Below are 14879 nucleotides of genomic sequence, written 5' to 3'. Positions count from 1 at the left end.
AGAATTTTACAGGTGGCAGCCATTGTTCACATGCTACCTTGAACGTCCTCAGGTAGACTCCGTATGTGGATTGGAGTCTTCCAAGATCCATTGTCCATGAAGTATTTCTTGACTGGGCACTTAACTTGCAAATTCCTTTCAAAAGAAGCTGATCAAATGCCTTACTAGGGCTACTTAAAATCAAACAAGCACACAGTCAATATTTGTAACTTCTAATACAAAAATGATACATGCATACAAATAGGATGAATAGATTCAGTAGCTCATAACCTTTACGCAGATAGGTTACATGGCATATGTAGCATAAAACATATTCCAGTTATGTCATATGTATACATTCATAAGCATATTCCCATAAAGGATTATGGAGTGCAACATGCTAATTAAAACTGTGGTCCAATCCAAGGCAGGTTGTAGCTTTCACACGTGGTAGCAGGTTGTGATAATCACCCACCTTGATTTTCATACACATTGTGAGGAGAGTGGTCACTTTGGATAAGCTATTACCAGCAGGAGAGTGAGTTTGTGTGTGTGGTTTTTGGAGGGGGGTAGGGAGGTGAGAAAACCTGGATTTGTGCTGGAAATGGCCCACCTTGATTATCATACACACTTTAAAGAGAGGTTTCAGAGTAACAGCCGTGTTAGTCTGTATTCGCAAAAAGAAAAGGAGTACTTGTGGCACCTTAGAGACTATGAAGTGAGCTGTAGCTCACGAAAGCTCATGCTCAAATAAATTGGTTAGTCTCTAAGGTGCCACAAGTACTCCTTTTCATTTTAAAGAGAGTGGTCACTTTGGATGGGCTGTTACCAGCAGGAGAGTGAGTTTGTGTGGGGGGAGGGTGGCGGAGGGTGAGAAAACCTGGATTTGTGCTGGAAATGGCCCAACTTGATGATCACTTTAGATAAGCTATTACCAGCAGGAGATTGGGGTGGGAGGAGGTATTGTTTCATGGTCTCTGTATATATAATGTCTTCTGCAGTTTCCACGGTATGCATCCGATGAAGTGAGCTGTAGCTCACGAAAGCTCATGCTCAAATAAATTGGTTAGTCTCTAAGGTGCCACAAGTACTCCTTTTCTTTTTGTGGGAAGGCTGAAGTTGATCTTGACCTACTACGGTAGATTAATAGATTATAAAGCCAGCAGGGACCATTGTGATCATCTAGGTGACCTGTAGAACACAGGCCATAAGACTGCCCTGAATTAATTCCTGTTTGAGCGAGAGCAGATATTTCAGGAAAGCATCCCATTTTGATTTAAAAATTGCCAGTTACCCTGGTCTACACTACAGAATTTAGGTTGATGTAATGCAACTTTCATCGGCCTAGCTCTGTACACTACAACGTTGTTCCTGCCAATGTAAGTCGCCCTCGACATTGACCTAATAACTGCACCTCTGCGAGAGGCATAGAGCTTAGGTCAATGTAGTTAGGTCGACGCAGTGTCAGTGTAGACACTGAGTTGACTGTTCTGGCTGTCAGGCCCTGGGGACTGGCAGCCTGGATCCCCGCCCCCAGGGGCTGACAATGGGGCCCTGGATGGCTGGGCTCTGGGCTGTCAGTGCCCCACACTGACAGTTAAATCGGTGCAAGCCCTCCAGGTGAGGACGTGCACGGCCGACAGAAGCATCATAGTGTGAATATTAAAAATCAGTGCAATTATTGAGGTGGCTGTATGCCAACTTACTTAATTTTGTAGTGTAGACGTGCCCTGAGAGTCCGGAAGTTGTTCCAGTGATTTATTCCTCTCACTGTTACACATTGGCACCTCATTTCCAGTTTGAATTTATCTTGCTTTAACTCCAGCCACTGGATCTTGTTAGAGCTTTGTCTGCTAGATTGAAGAACCCATTATCATGTTTCTGTTCCGCATGTGGGTTCTTATAGATTGGAATCAAGTCACACCATGTGTGAAAACTAGAAACTACCTTGTCCATGCTGGATTTTCTCTAGGTATTAGTTACTACATGGTAAGAACACACCATTTTCAGGTTGGTGGGTTGTTTTTTTCTTTTTTTTTTGTGTGTGAAGACAAGTCCTCGGATATTGCACTTGCTGTTTAATTATAATTCCACTTCTGATCAGATCAGGGAGCAATTAACAAGCTGAGGCCGTCTCCATTTGTCGGCTTGACTCTGTTTCAAGCGATCTTCTCCTGACACTGGCTTGTCTCTCTTTGATCGCTCAGTGCGGGTGTTCTTGCAGAGAAAGTAGGTCACAAGTCTTGTCTAGTGCTGCTCCTCAGGGAGGAGAAGGGGTAGAGTTTCCGTGCTGCCAGCTGCATGTCGAGTGGTGTGTTGTACACTCAAAATGGATTTCACGTCCCGGTGGAAAGGTGTCGAGTGTGACGGATTGGATCACAGAAACCCCCTGGGAGCTGCCATCCGATATGCCAGGACTACTTCTGTTCCTGCTTTCCTGCCTTGTCAGCTTAGGACTTCAGGGCCCTGCCTGGTTTGAGCCAGACCCCCTAGCCTGCTGCAAACCCAGACCCAGGTCTGAACCAAGTCCCCTAACAGCTGTAGGCTTAACTGAAAGCAGCTTACAGAAGTGTTCCTGTCCTTGACACTCAGATGCCCAACTCCCAATGGGGTCCAAACCCTAAATAAATCCGTTTTACCCTGTATAAATCTTATACGGGGTAAACTCATAAATTGTTCGCCTTCTATAACACTGATGGAAATGCACAGCTGTTTGCCCCCCTCCCCCCAAGTATTAATACATACTCTGGCTTAATTAATAAGTAAAAAGTTATTTTATTAAATACAGAAAGTAGGATTTAAGTGGTTCCAGGTAGTAACAGACAGAACAAAGTGAATTACCAAGAAAAATAAAATAAAACATGCAAGTCTAAGTCTAGTAAACTGAATACAGATAAAACCTCACCCTTAGAGATGTTTCAGTAAGTTTCTTCCGCAGACTGGACGCCTTCCTAGTCTGGGCACCATCCTTTCCCCTGGTATAGCCCTTGTTCCAGCTCAGGTGGTAGCTAGGGGATTCCTCATGATGGCTGCCCCTTTTGTTCTGTTCTACCCACTTATATATCTTTTACATAAGGCGGGAATCCTTTGTCCCTCCGGGTTCCCACCCCTCCTTCTCAATGGAAAAACACCAGGTTAAAGATGGATTCCAGTTCAGGTGACATGATCACATGTCACTGTAAGACCCCAAGCCTTCATTCCTCCCAGCCTGACCCACAGGAAGGCTTGCCTGCAAACAGAGCCACCCACAGTCAATTGTCCTGGCTGATGGGAGCCATCAAGATTCCAAACCACCATTAATGGCCCACACTTTGCATAATTACAGTAGGCCCTCAGAGTTGTATTTCATATTTCTAGTTTCAGATACAAGAGTGATACATTTATAGAAATAGAAGGACCACACTCAGTAAATTGTAAGCTTTGTAATGATACCTTACAAGAGACCTTTTGCATGAAGCATATTCCAGTTACATTATATTCACGCTCATTAGCATATTTTTATAAAATCGTATAGAGTGCGTCACGTCCAGTCCAAGGGCTAAGGTGGGAAAAAGACCCAGTGCCATTACTTGCACCACTAATGAGGGCCATAGCTGAGAGCAGAGCAAGAGCCTCTTGGATACTGCTGGCCCAGGGCGTTGGAGCAAGCAGTGTTATCTAGTAGGCTAAGGCCTTGGATTGAGAGTCAGGACACCTGGATTCTATCCCCAGCTCTGCTGCTGACCTTGGGCACGTCCCATCCCATCTCTGTACCTCAGTTTCCCCAAACAATCCTTCCTTTGCCTGTTAGACTGTGAGCTCTTTGAGGCAGGGACTGTTTCTCACCACATGTCTCTGCTATGCACATCTGGGCACCCAATTTTGATTTGGCGGTTTGTGCAGCACCCAACCTGCCTGGGCTCCTGATCTTGGTCTGAGTCTGTGCAGCTCCCAGTCCAGTGCGGGTCCTGATACCACTTGGAGTTGGTGCAGCACCTGGTTTGATAGGGGCCCCAATCTCTGTAGCTGCTACTGTAATGCAAATGATAAAAATATTTGATGCCCAACTTGATTCACCTTAAAGGGGCAAGTTTTTCTTACAATGCTGACCACTTTAGAGGCCCAACCAAGATTCCCCTTGCACAGACACACAAATACATTCCCTGCCTCAAACAGATTACAATAAAAAGAGACAAAGGGTGGGAGGGAAAACTGAGGTACAGAGAGGTGAGGGGACTTGCCCAGGGTCACATATTAGCAGAGCCAGGAATAGAACCCAGGAGCCTTGACTCCTAGCCTGTCCTGCTCTAACCACTAGACCCTACTCCTGTCCAAAGCTGGGAATTGTGGTATGAAGGGCTGTACCTTTAAGGATTGAGTGTCCCAGACAAAGTCTCTTGTTATGCACAACCAGCTGAAACCAGACACAGAATAAAGCAGTTTTCTTGCAAGCTCCTGAAGCACTGAGCAATCGCTGAATGCCACAGGAATAGAACCCAGGAGCCCTGACTCCCATCCGCCCACTAGACCCCCCCACTCCCCTCTCAGAGCTGGGAACAGAACCCAGGAGTCCTGACTGCCAGCCCCTAGCAACTTGACCCCACTGATATCTAGTCCCAATCTGTCTACTCCCAAACTGTCCCTTGCTGGCCTTAAAATGTGATTTATTTTATTTATTTATTTATTTTTGGTTAGGTCCCAGTTTGTGTGTAGACCAAGACTGCGACCTCTTAGTGTTCTCTATTCCCCTGTCTTTCCTTACTGTCCAGTGAAGCTTTATTTATTCCCGTTGTAAACATATATGATGGAAAACAGCAGCTGCACAACATGGGGATTGAGCTTTCTGCAGGAAGCTTTCATGCAGCCATGTCCCAAGTGTGAGTCTTAACCGTGCAACATTAGCATCGTGCCTTGGCATTCGATACCTGATTCACTCATTCCCACTGGTTCTCAGTTCTGTCCATATGGCCCACTTTCTGTAGGAATCTCCCCTCTCAATGGGTAGCACCTCTTAGAGACCAGTGGCTACAACAAATGGGATGAGAGGGAAGAGATGAATATTTCCCTTTGATGAGGGCTTGATTATTCAGCTTGCCGTCTGCATGTCACCACCTAATTTTGCAGAGAAGTGTTCCCAGTGCATTTATCTTACCGGGATGGTGCCAGCTGGCTCAGAACAATAGCAGGTGTATGCATCCGATGAAGTGAGCTGTAGCTCACGAAAGCTTATGCTCAAATAAATTGGTTAGTCTCTAAGGTGCCACAAGTACTCTTTTCTAATAGCAGGTGTGTTCAGTCCAATGAGGTTATGAGTGGTATTTGTTATTTATGAACTGGTAGTGCTGAGAGATGCCAATCAGGATTGGGGTTCCATGGTGCTAGGACGGGGTGGGCAAACTTTTTGGCCTGAGGGTCACATCTGGGTGTGGAAATTGTATGGCGGGCCATGAATGCTCATGAAATTGGGGGTTGGGGTGCAGGAGGGGGTGAGGGCTCCGGCTGGGGGTGCGGGCTCTGGAGTGGGGCTGGGGATGAGGGGTTGGGGGTGCAGGAGGGTGCTCCAGGCTGGGACCAAAGGGTTTGGAGGGTGGGAGGAGCTTGGGGTGCAGGAGGGAGTCAGGGGTGCAGGCTCTGGGTGGTGCTTACCTCAAGCACCTCCCAGAAGCAGCGGCATGTCCCCATCCAGCTCCTACGCGGAGGCGTGGCCAGGCATGGCCGATGGGAGCTGCAGGGCCAGGGCAAGTGTGCAGAGCCCCTTATCTGCCCCTATGCATAGGAGTCAGAGAGGGGACATGCCACAGCTTCTGGGAGCCACGCAGAGCGGGGCAAGCCCCTGACCCTGCCCCCCAGAGGGAGGTCAAGGGCAAGATTAAAATGTCTGGCAGGCCAGATGCAGCCTCCGGGCCGTAGTTTGCCCACCCCTGTGCTTGGAGATGTACAGACAGACAATGGCAGGCAGTCTCTTGATTACTAGGTGTATTACAGTAGTATCAAAAGACCCCAGCTGAGATCGGGGCCCCCACTTTGCCAGTTGCTGCACAGACCCCGACCGAAATTGGGGCTCCCATCATACCAGGTGCTGCGCAGATGTTTAGTGAGAGACAGCTGCCCTGGAGAGCTTATAGTCTAAAAAGAAGAGAGAAAGAAAGGACTATGTGGTGGGATGGGAAGTAGACACTGAGGCACAGGATAGAGTAAGTGACTTGCCCAAGGTCCCATTAGAGAGTCCGTGGCAGAGCCAGAATCTGAACCAAGATCCCCTGAATCTCAGGCTGAGGTCTTAACCACAAGGCAGCCCACCTCTGCTCTAACCCACTACACCACCAACCCTCCCAGAACTTAGACAAGAACCCAGGTGCCCCGCCCTTAGAACCCTTTCTTCCGATAACTGGAACTAGAACCCAGGCATCCTGGCTCCCAACCCCCTGCTCCAGCCACTGGACCCCACTCACTCTCAGAGCTGAGGATAGAAACCAGGAATCCTGACTCCCAGACCACTGCCCTACCCACTAGCCCACACCACCTCTCCCTAAGTGCATCCATCTCCGCCGAGAACGCCCATCCCTGGGGCATTAGGCCTCCAGGCAAGCTCATGAGGGGGCGATGAACTGGACCTTCCATGCTCTGACTCCTACTCATCCCTCAGGCGAGTGTGTTTATTTGTTGAGCAATCGCTGTCAAAGTGCAGGCGGATTTTCCAGCCCACCAGCCTGGCATCACTCCGGGGGACTAGTACAACGTGTGTATAAAGACACGGGAGATCAGGGACATCCAGCCAGGGCAGTCACTGCGTTGACATTGCTTCCTCCTCAGAGCGAATCTCACAGTAGGTACCCTTCCTGGTCCAGGGGAAGAGCGGTCTGGCTATGCCCTGACTCCCTGCCTCTTGGCTAATTGGACAGTTACCTGTGGGATGCACGGCAGGGAGCAGGACCAATATGGTCAGTGGGTAGGACACCAGGGGGCCTGGGTTCTAGCCTTGGTTTAGGGAGGTGGAGCGTGAGCTGGGGGTTAGAGGAAAACTCAACACTCCTGAGTTCCCTTCCTAGCTCTGGAAGGGAAGTGGGGTCTGGTGGGATAAAACAGGAGGGTTAGTGGTCAGGAGTCCTTGGGTTTGTTCCTGGATCTGCCCCTTACCTGTTGTGTGACTGTGACATCCCTTCCCCTCTCTCTGCCAATTTCCCTCCTCCCAGGAATGGGGATTCATAAAAGCTTTGGGAGTCGGGCACTGTATTCCCTGAATAGGGTACTGGCCTGAGAATCAGGATGCCTGGGTTCTATGCCTCGCTTGGGAAGGGTGGGGGCTGGACATTTAGATTCTGTTTCCAGCTCTGCTCCTCACCTGTTGTGTGACCTTAGGCAAATCGCTTCCTTTCTCTGTGCCTGTTTCCCCTCCTCCCCTTTAGTGTATAGGAATAGCTTGTGAATCTTCTAGTGCTGCTCACTGTATTACATATTTTAAAAGCTGCTGAAGGCAACCAGAGCAGTAATGTGCCTGGGTCTAGACCTGGCATATGTGTGGTTAGTAATCTTGGTTATTTGGGAGCCAGCTCTGCTCCAAGTTTCTGTGTATTGCTGTTATCTAAAGAGCAAAAAGGCACAACACACCCTTTCTCTATTTAGAGTTTGAGCTCCTCGAGGCAGGGACTGTCTCTCACTTATGGTCTGTGCAGCGCCTGGCACAATGGGGCCCTGATCTCGGTCAGGGTCTGTGCAGCGCCTGGCACAATGGGGCCCTGATCTCGGTCGGGGTCTGTGCAGCGCCTGGCACAATGTGGCCCTAATCTCAGTCGGGGTCTGTGCAGCGCCTGGCACAATGTGGCCCTGATCTCGGTTCGGGTCTGTGCAGCGCCTGGCACAAGGGGGCCCTGATCTCGGTCGGGGTCTGTGCAGCGCCTGGCACAAGGGGGCCCTGATCTCGGTCGGGGTCTGTGCAGCGCCTGGCACAATAGGGCCCTGATCTCGGTCAGGGTTTGTGCAGCGCTCGGCACAATGGGGGCCCTGATCTCAGGGACTGCGCAGCATGCAGCGCTGTAGTATAGACGTTTGCTACAACAGTGGAAGTGATTCTTGCGGTACTAAATGCACCTCCCAGAAAGGCGGTAGCTAGGTCAACAGCAGAATTCATAGAGGTTAAGGCCAGAAGGGACCACTTTCGCACTCCTGAGTGACGGAGCCAGGTCAGCCGAGGCTTTAGGTGTAGACCAAGCCTTAGAGATATAACACAAACCTGGGGTGGGCAGGCAGGGGAATATTAAGTCAGAATAGGATGGTGGCATCACTTCTGTATATAGATTCATAGACTCCAAGGCCAGATGGGACCTCTGTGACCAAGTAGTCTGACCGCCTGTGTAACAGGTCACAGGACTGCCCTAACTAATTCCTAGAGCAGGGGTAGGCAACCTATGGCATGTGAGCTGATTTTCAGTGGCACTTACACTGCCCGGGTCCTGGCCACCGGTCCCAGGGGCTGTGCTGCCAGCCTGGGGTACTGTCCGCCAGCCCCCTGCCAGCTGGGGTTCCGTCCGCCGGCCCCACTCAGCCTGCTGCCGGGCCCAGGTCCTGGCCTCCGGTCCGGGGGGCTCTGCTGCTGGCCTGAGGTACTGGCTGCCAGTCCATTGCCAGCTAGGATTCCATCCACTGGCCCCCTCAGCCCTCTGCCGGGCCCAGGTCCTGGCCACCGGTCCGGGGGGCTCTGCTGCTGGCCTGGGGTACCGGCCGCCAGCCCGAGGCTCTGCTTCTGGCCTCAGCCCGGGGCTCTGCAGCCGCCCCCAGCTGTGGCCCTCTGGCCCCAGCCTGGGGCAGTGAGGGGTGCAGGCAGGGCCAAGAGGGGGCGCAGCTCAGCATGGATTGTATGGATTCTTATTACTGGCACGCAAAACCCTAAATTAGAGTGAATAAATGAAGACTTGGCACACCACTTCTGAAAGGTTGCCGACCGCTGTCCTAGAGCATCTCTCTTAGAAAAACATCCAGTCCTGATTTAAAAATGCCCAGTGATGGGGAACACACTACAGCCCCTGAAAAATTGTTAATTCCCCTCGCTGTTAAATTTATCCCTTATTTCCAATCTGAATTTATCTAGCTTCAGCTTCCAGCCCTTGAGAGTTCGATCTTTGGCTGCTACACTAAAGAGCCCATTGTCAAATTTCTGTTCACCATGTAGGGACTGTACTTTTAGACTGGGATCAAATTACCCCTCAGCCTTCGGTTTGCTCAGATGAGGATCAAGCTCCTGGAGTTTGTCACTCTCTGGCATGTTTTCCAGTGTAGTAGTGGTGAGACCTTTACAGGAAAACTGTGTCCATTTCTGGTGTCCGCACTTTGAGCCATAGGAGAGGATTCAGAAAAGAGCTACAAGAATGATCCAAGGTCTGGAAAGCCTGCCTTATAGTGAGAGACTTAAGGAGCTCAATGTTGTTAGTTTATCCAAGAGAAGGTTAAGAGGTGACTCAAGCCCGGTCTGTAAGCACCTGCAAGGGAAGGAGATTTCAAAGAGCAGGGCTCTTTCATCCAACAGAAAAAGGCAGGTTGAGATCCAGTAGTTGGATGCTGAAGCTGGACAAATTCAGACTGGAAATAAAGTGCAAATTCTTAACATGGAGGGAGATTAACCACTGGAACAGCTGACCCAGGGATGTGATAGATTTTTCATCCCTTGGGGTCTATAAATCAAGGTTGGACGTCTTTCTAGAAGATACGCTGTAGCTCAAACAGAACTTATGGGCTTGATACAGGAATGGCTAGGTGAGATTCTTTGGCCTGTGTCATACAGGAAGTCAGAACAGCTGATTGTAATGGTCCCTTCTGGCCTGAAAATCTCTGCATCTCTTTTGGTGCTGCATTTTTCATAGATGAGCTGTTAGTTAAATTGGAAATGGGACCTATCTTTGCTGCCACCAGACTGATTTAACACCTACTGATTGCAAACTGGAGCAACTTGTGTAGCTGGAGAAGCAGAGAGCCATCAGTGGGAACGATTTCTGTCCACATGCACCTAAACAGAGGTTGGCAGTGGTGGTGATTTTGGGCATGGACTGGACTCAATGGCAACATGGAAAGAAGAGGCACAGAGCAGGCAATCAGCCAGCGGGGACCAGGGCCCCCTTTTGTCAGGTGTTGCACAGACATGCGGTGAGAGAGAGAGTAGAAAGCTCATGATCTAACTAGACAAAAGAGGGGAGGGGAAACATAGGCATAGAGAGTGGGGAAGGATTATGCCCAAGACCAGTGGCAGAGCCAGGGGTAGACCCAGGCCTCCTAAATCACAGCACAGTGCTCTATTTAGTGCACCATGCATCGCTCTGAATGACTTTCCCTTGCGGTGGAATTTAATTTTGCTTCTTGCTTGTGTGTGGAGGTTAACACTCCATACCCAATTACCCTGCAGTCTGTTTCCCCATAATGTCCTTCACGGGAAATGTCAGTGCCTTTCAGCCAGCTGCTAGCGAGCTAAAGGGAGCTTTTGATCTGATAATTGTATAGCAACCCAGCATTTGGCTCAAAGTTCTGTTTACCTGCCTTTTATTTGTGTTCCTTTGCTCAGCTCAATGCTGCTATTCTGCTCAGTTTTCAATTATCTCCATCCCTCTAAAGTTGTGTCCATGCTAGGGAAAAAAGGTGCAGAATTTCACCAGGTGGCAAAATCCTAATGAGAAAAACACAGGCCAGTCAAACGTTTTCTGTCAAAATGATTTTTGATGGAAAATTGGGTTTTTGACCAACGAAAATTTCAGCTGTTTGTCAAAACCCACAATGCCCCCAAAATGAAATATTTGAATTTGGAAATGCTACCGCAGTGCCTCATGGGAGTTGTAGTTTAAATGCCTCATGACCCATTCTCCTCTATGGGCTGGATTGCCCAGCCAGGCTACATCTCTTATGAGACACCACGGCTAGGAGCTCCCATGAGGCACCACCTCCCTACTCCAAGAGGGTAGATCATGGTAGATTGTGGGAGATGTAGTTCAACCAGTGAGCCTGGCTAACAGAAGAATGGGAGCATGAGACATCCAAACTGCAACTCCCATGAGGCACCGTGGCAGCTCAGCAAGAGGGGAGACCATCATGGTAAATGTAGTCTGGCCAAGGATCCCATCCTGTATTGAATGGGTGCGTGAGGCACCCAAACAACAATTCCCATGAGGCACAAAACATCAAATCATTTAGCTTTGTTCAAAAATATCAAGGTTTTACATGTTGGTTTTTCCCATTTGAAACTTCTGGAAAATTATTGATATTTTGACATTTGTTTAGATTCAGAACAAAATTCCAAAATTTCAAAATTTCCATGAAAGGAAAAAATCAGTTTTTCAGATAGTTCTGGTTAATGTGATCAGTGCTATGGATGGGCTAGGAATTGTGCACATGCGGTCATTTTGGTAGCCACATTTCCACCTTCCATGATGACTCACTCATTTAATCTCATCCACCCATTAATTCTTGCCTCCTGTGTCTGTAGCTAGGCGTTTCTTTGTAACATCTACAAAGCAGTCTGGGTTGTAGCATAAGCCAGTAGTTACAGTGTGTTCTGAATCTAGTGGCCATAACGCTAAATTGGAAATCAGGTTGTCTGTGTTCTATCCCAGGTTTCCCTGTGATCTTGGGCAAGTCCCTACCTCGCTGCCTGGCTCAGTTTCCCCTCTCACCCTTTGTCTGTTTAAATAATTAGCTCTTTGAGACAGAGACTGTCATTCACCCTATGTTTGTACAGTGCGTAACACAACCGGACCCTGACTTGGTTGTATTGTAGGCGTTGTTGCAATTAGGGATGTTAAATGTTAACCAGTTAACCGATAAGCATCAGTCTTACTGGTAATGTATTCAGCAAAAGGTAAGGGGGCCAAGGCTGGGGCCACAGCTGCGGGTGGGTGTGGGGCTGGCAGCTGGGACCCTGTGTAAAACATTGGGGTGCTGCAGCACCCCCCACACTCCTAGTTCCCGCGCCTATGTTGTGAACTTGTAAAAGTTTACTTTTTTAAAACACTATTTACATCCCTAGCTGCAATATAAATGTGAACGAATAATAATCCTGCACTCTTAGTATGGGATGTGTGCTTGTGGTTTAAAATAACATCAGCTATTGTGAGAGTTGGCAACACTTCTTCTGGGCAAAAAGAAGCCCATAAATTGACCACCAACCAGTTCTGGGCTGGAGGCAGGAATGGCTGGGGGGATATTCTCTGGCTTGTGGTATGTGGGAGGTCAGACTAGATCGGGGTTCTCAAACTGGGGGTTGGGACCCCTCAGGGTGTCACAAGGTTATTACATGAGGGGGTCGCAAGCTGTCAGCCTCCACCCCAAACCCCGCTTTGCATCCAGCATTTATAATGGTGTTAAATATATAAAAAAGTGTTTGTAATTCATAAGGGGGGGTCACAGTCAGTGCCTTGCTATTTGAAAGGGATCACCAGTACAAAAGTTTGAGAACCACTGGACTAGATGGTCACAATGGTATGTGGGCTCCTAACTGATTTAGGTGCTTTTGAAAATATTACCCCATGTTTACATGGGAATAGCTCTAACTGTTTTTTCCAGCAGAAACTGGCTGAATCCACACATTGTCTAGTTCTAGTTTATCTCATACTATACAGTGAAATAATCAAGCTGCTCTGGAAGCAATTTAAGGACAAGCAACGAAAAGTTTAAATTTTTGGAAGCAACTTAGCTCCATTCAAAGCTGAGGTCTAACAAGGATGCAGAAGGAACGGGATGGAGAATATTACCAAGACTGTTATAATGCTGTTATAGAAATCAGGGGTGTGGCCTAATCTGGTTACTGAACAAGCTACTAGTCATCTCCAAAAAGATCTTGCAGAACTAGAGAGGGTACAAAGAAGGGCAGCAGGAATGATCAAGGGCCTGGCAAGGCTTTATGAAGAGAGATTGAAAAAATAGCCATTGTTTATCCCAATTTAAAAAAGAACACAATGGATCTTTTGGTTCATTGGCAATTTTAGAGAAAAAAAAGTATTCCTGTTTGGAACAAAAATGAACATTTTCAGCACATGGAAAATTTGAAAAAAAAAAATTGCGTTGATCGAATAAAACATTTAATTTCAGTTTTGGATCATTTTAAAACTTTTTTTATTTAAAAAAAAAAAAAAACTTAAAGGAAGTTTTGAAACAAAATGTCAGATCAGCCTGAACAATCAAAACGTTTAAAACATGGAGATAAAAGGTTTTGATTTATTAACATTTTTGGAGTGGTTTTTTTGTTGTTGAAATGAAAAATTTGGCAAGGTCAAGGCAAAGTTGCAAATCAATTCAGTGTCGCAGAATCTGCATTTATTGCTGAAAAAAATTCAGTGCAAAAAATTTTGCTCAGCTCTGATCAGGCGCTTCTGTTTTTCCTGTCTTGCCACACAGGGATAAAGGGGCGTTCCATGATGTTAAAAAGTGTCAAGCTCAACACTGACCCACAGCTATAAATTTTCACTCACAGCCTGTGGAACTCCCTTCCACAGGAAGTGTTATGGCCAAGAATTTAGTAAGATTGGCCTTTCTGTGGAGAACAAGAAATCCAGAGTTGGAATAGCTGAGGCTAACACAACTGCTGGCTAGGAGATTAAACCTCCAGCTTCAGGGCTTGAGGTGATTTCTTATCATTAGGAACCAGAGCGATATCTAATGTGGGGTCAGGTTGTCTCCATCTGCTTCCAGATTTCTTGCCAGTCACTGACAGAGATGGGATACTGGACTAGAGGGACCTCAGGTCTGATCCAGCCTAGCAATGCCTCCCTTCTAGTCTGGACAGGAGTGTCAGAGAGTTCAGAGCCATAAGGGCCCATTAGATCATCCAGTCTGACCTCCTATATAGCGCAGGCCCCTGAATTTCACCCAGTTACCCCTAGACATCTGTAAAAGGGAAGGCTGACTCTTTAAGGGCCAGCAGGCTTTCTTCAGTTAGTCATGCCCTGCTACATCTATGCTGGGTGTGGGACTGAAAAAGAGACAAGGCCAGCAGTTAGAGGGTGGCTGAGGAGGAAAGCAGCTGGGCTGAGCTGTAGCTAGAGGGGCTCCAGGGAGGCAGTTGCCGAAGAGGAACAGGGTACTGAAGAGAGAAGTCTAGGAGGGGGACATGAGGTTCAAGCCCAGAGGGGGCAGAAGATGCTTCAGAAGTGTTTGGTTTTGTCTGAGTTCTCCTCAGGGACCCCTGGGGCAGCCCTGGGACCTGTGACGCTGAAGAGAAGAGTGCGACTCCAATGAGTTTTGTGTGGAAAGAGTTTGCGACTGGCCCAGATGGAACCAGGCCAGGGGCCTTGGAAGAGACCAGCTGGGAGTAGCCAGCTTAGGGCCTGACCAGTTACAGCTGGATTTGGTTATCCCAGAAGGGGTGGACTTATATTAGTAGCGTGGCTGGAGGGCCGAGTCATATCTACAGCAGCAAATCACTGCTACAGCAGGAATAGGCCAAAGGCTGACTAAAGGGACACTGAGGCAGACCTGCTGTAATGCTAGATCATATTGTGAGGGGCGCTCCAGGATGGTGGGTGGGCCTCACATGGGAGCCCAATGACTTCAGTTAAACCAAAGCATTTCAGTCCTCAGGAGACGAAGCTGTTGGCAGGCCCCTGCAATGGCCGGGAATCGCTGCGGGGAGCAATGTTTGGTAACTTGATAATAGGCTCTTCCACATCCCAGACAATGGTCTGGCAAGATCCAATGGCTGGAAGTTGTCACCAGCATAGGAGAAAGAAAAGGAGTACTTGTGGCACCTTAGAGACTAACAAATTTATTTGAGCATAAGCTTTCTTGAGCTACAGCTCACTTCATCGGATGCATTCAGTGGAAAATACAATGGGAACATAGGAGACATATTCAGACTGGAAATAAGGAGCACATTTTAACCAGTGAGGGTAAGTAACCTTGGGAACAGCTTCCCAAGGGCTGGGGTGGATTCTCATCGCTGACCATTTTAA

The 14879-nt window shown here is 48.1% G+C and overlaps 1 protein-coding gene across 11 annotated transcripts in view; it reads left to right on the top strand.

The window, feature by feature from the left end:
* Positions 1-14879, top strand: part of PC (pyruvate carboxylase) — a 240206-nt gene that overhangs the window by 82100 nt on the left and 143227 nt on the right. Inside the window, exon 1 of one of the 11 annotated variants that reach the window (XM_075130386.1) lies at positions 14764-14816. The exons of the other annotated variants lie outside the window; for them this stretch is intronic. The gene's annotated coding sequence lies outside the window, so the exon portion shown is untranslated. Of the gene's footprint in view, positions 1-14763; positions 14817-14879 lie in introns of those variants that run through there. 11 annotated transcript variants of the gene reach the window in all.

This window comes from Caretta caretta, chromosome 7, assembly GCF_965140235.1.
Source record: "Caretta caretta isolate rCarCar2 chromosome 7, rCarCar1.hap1, whole genome shotgun sequence".
Classification (NCBI taxonomy): domain Eukaryota; kingdom Metazoa; phylum Chordata; order Testudines; family Cheloniidae; genus Caretta; species Caretta caretta.
Note: the sequence above shows the minus strand (reverse complement) of the source record. Positions and strands in the feature narration are given on the sequence as shown.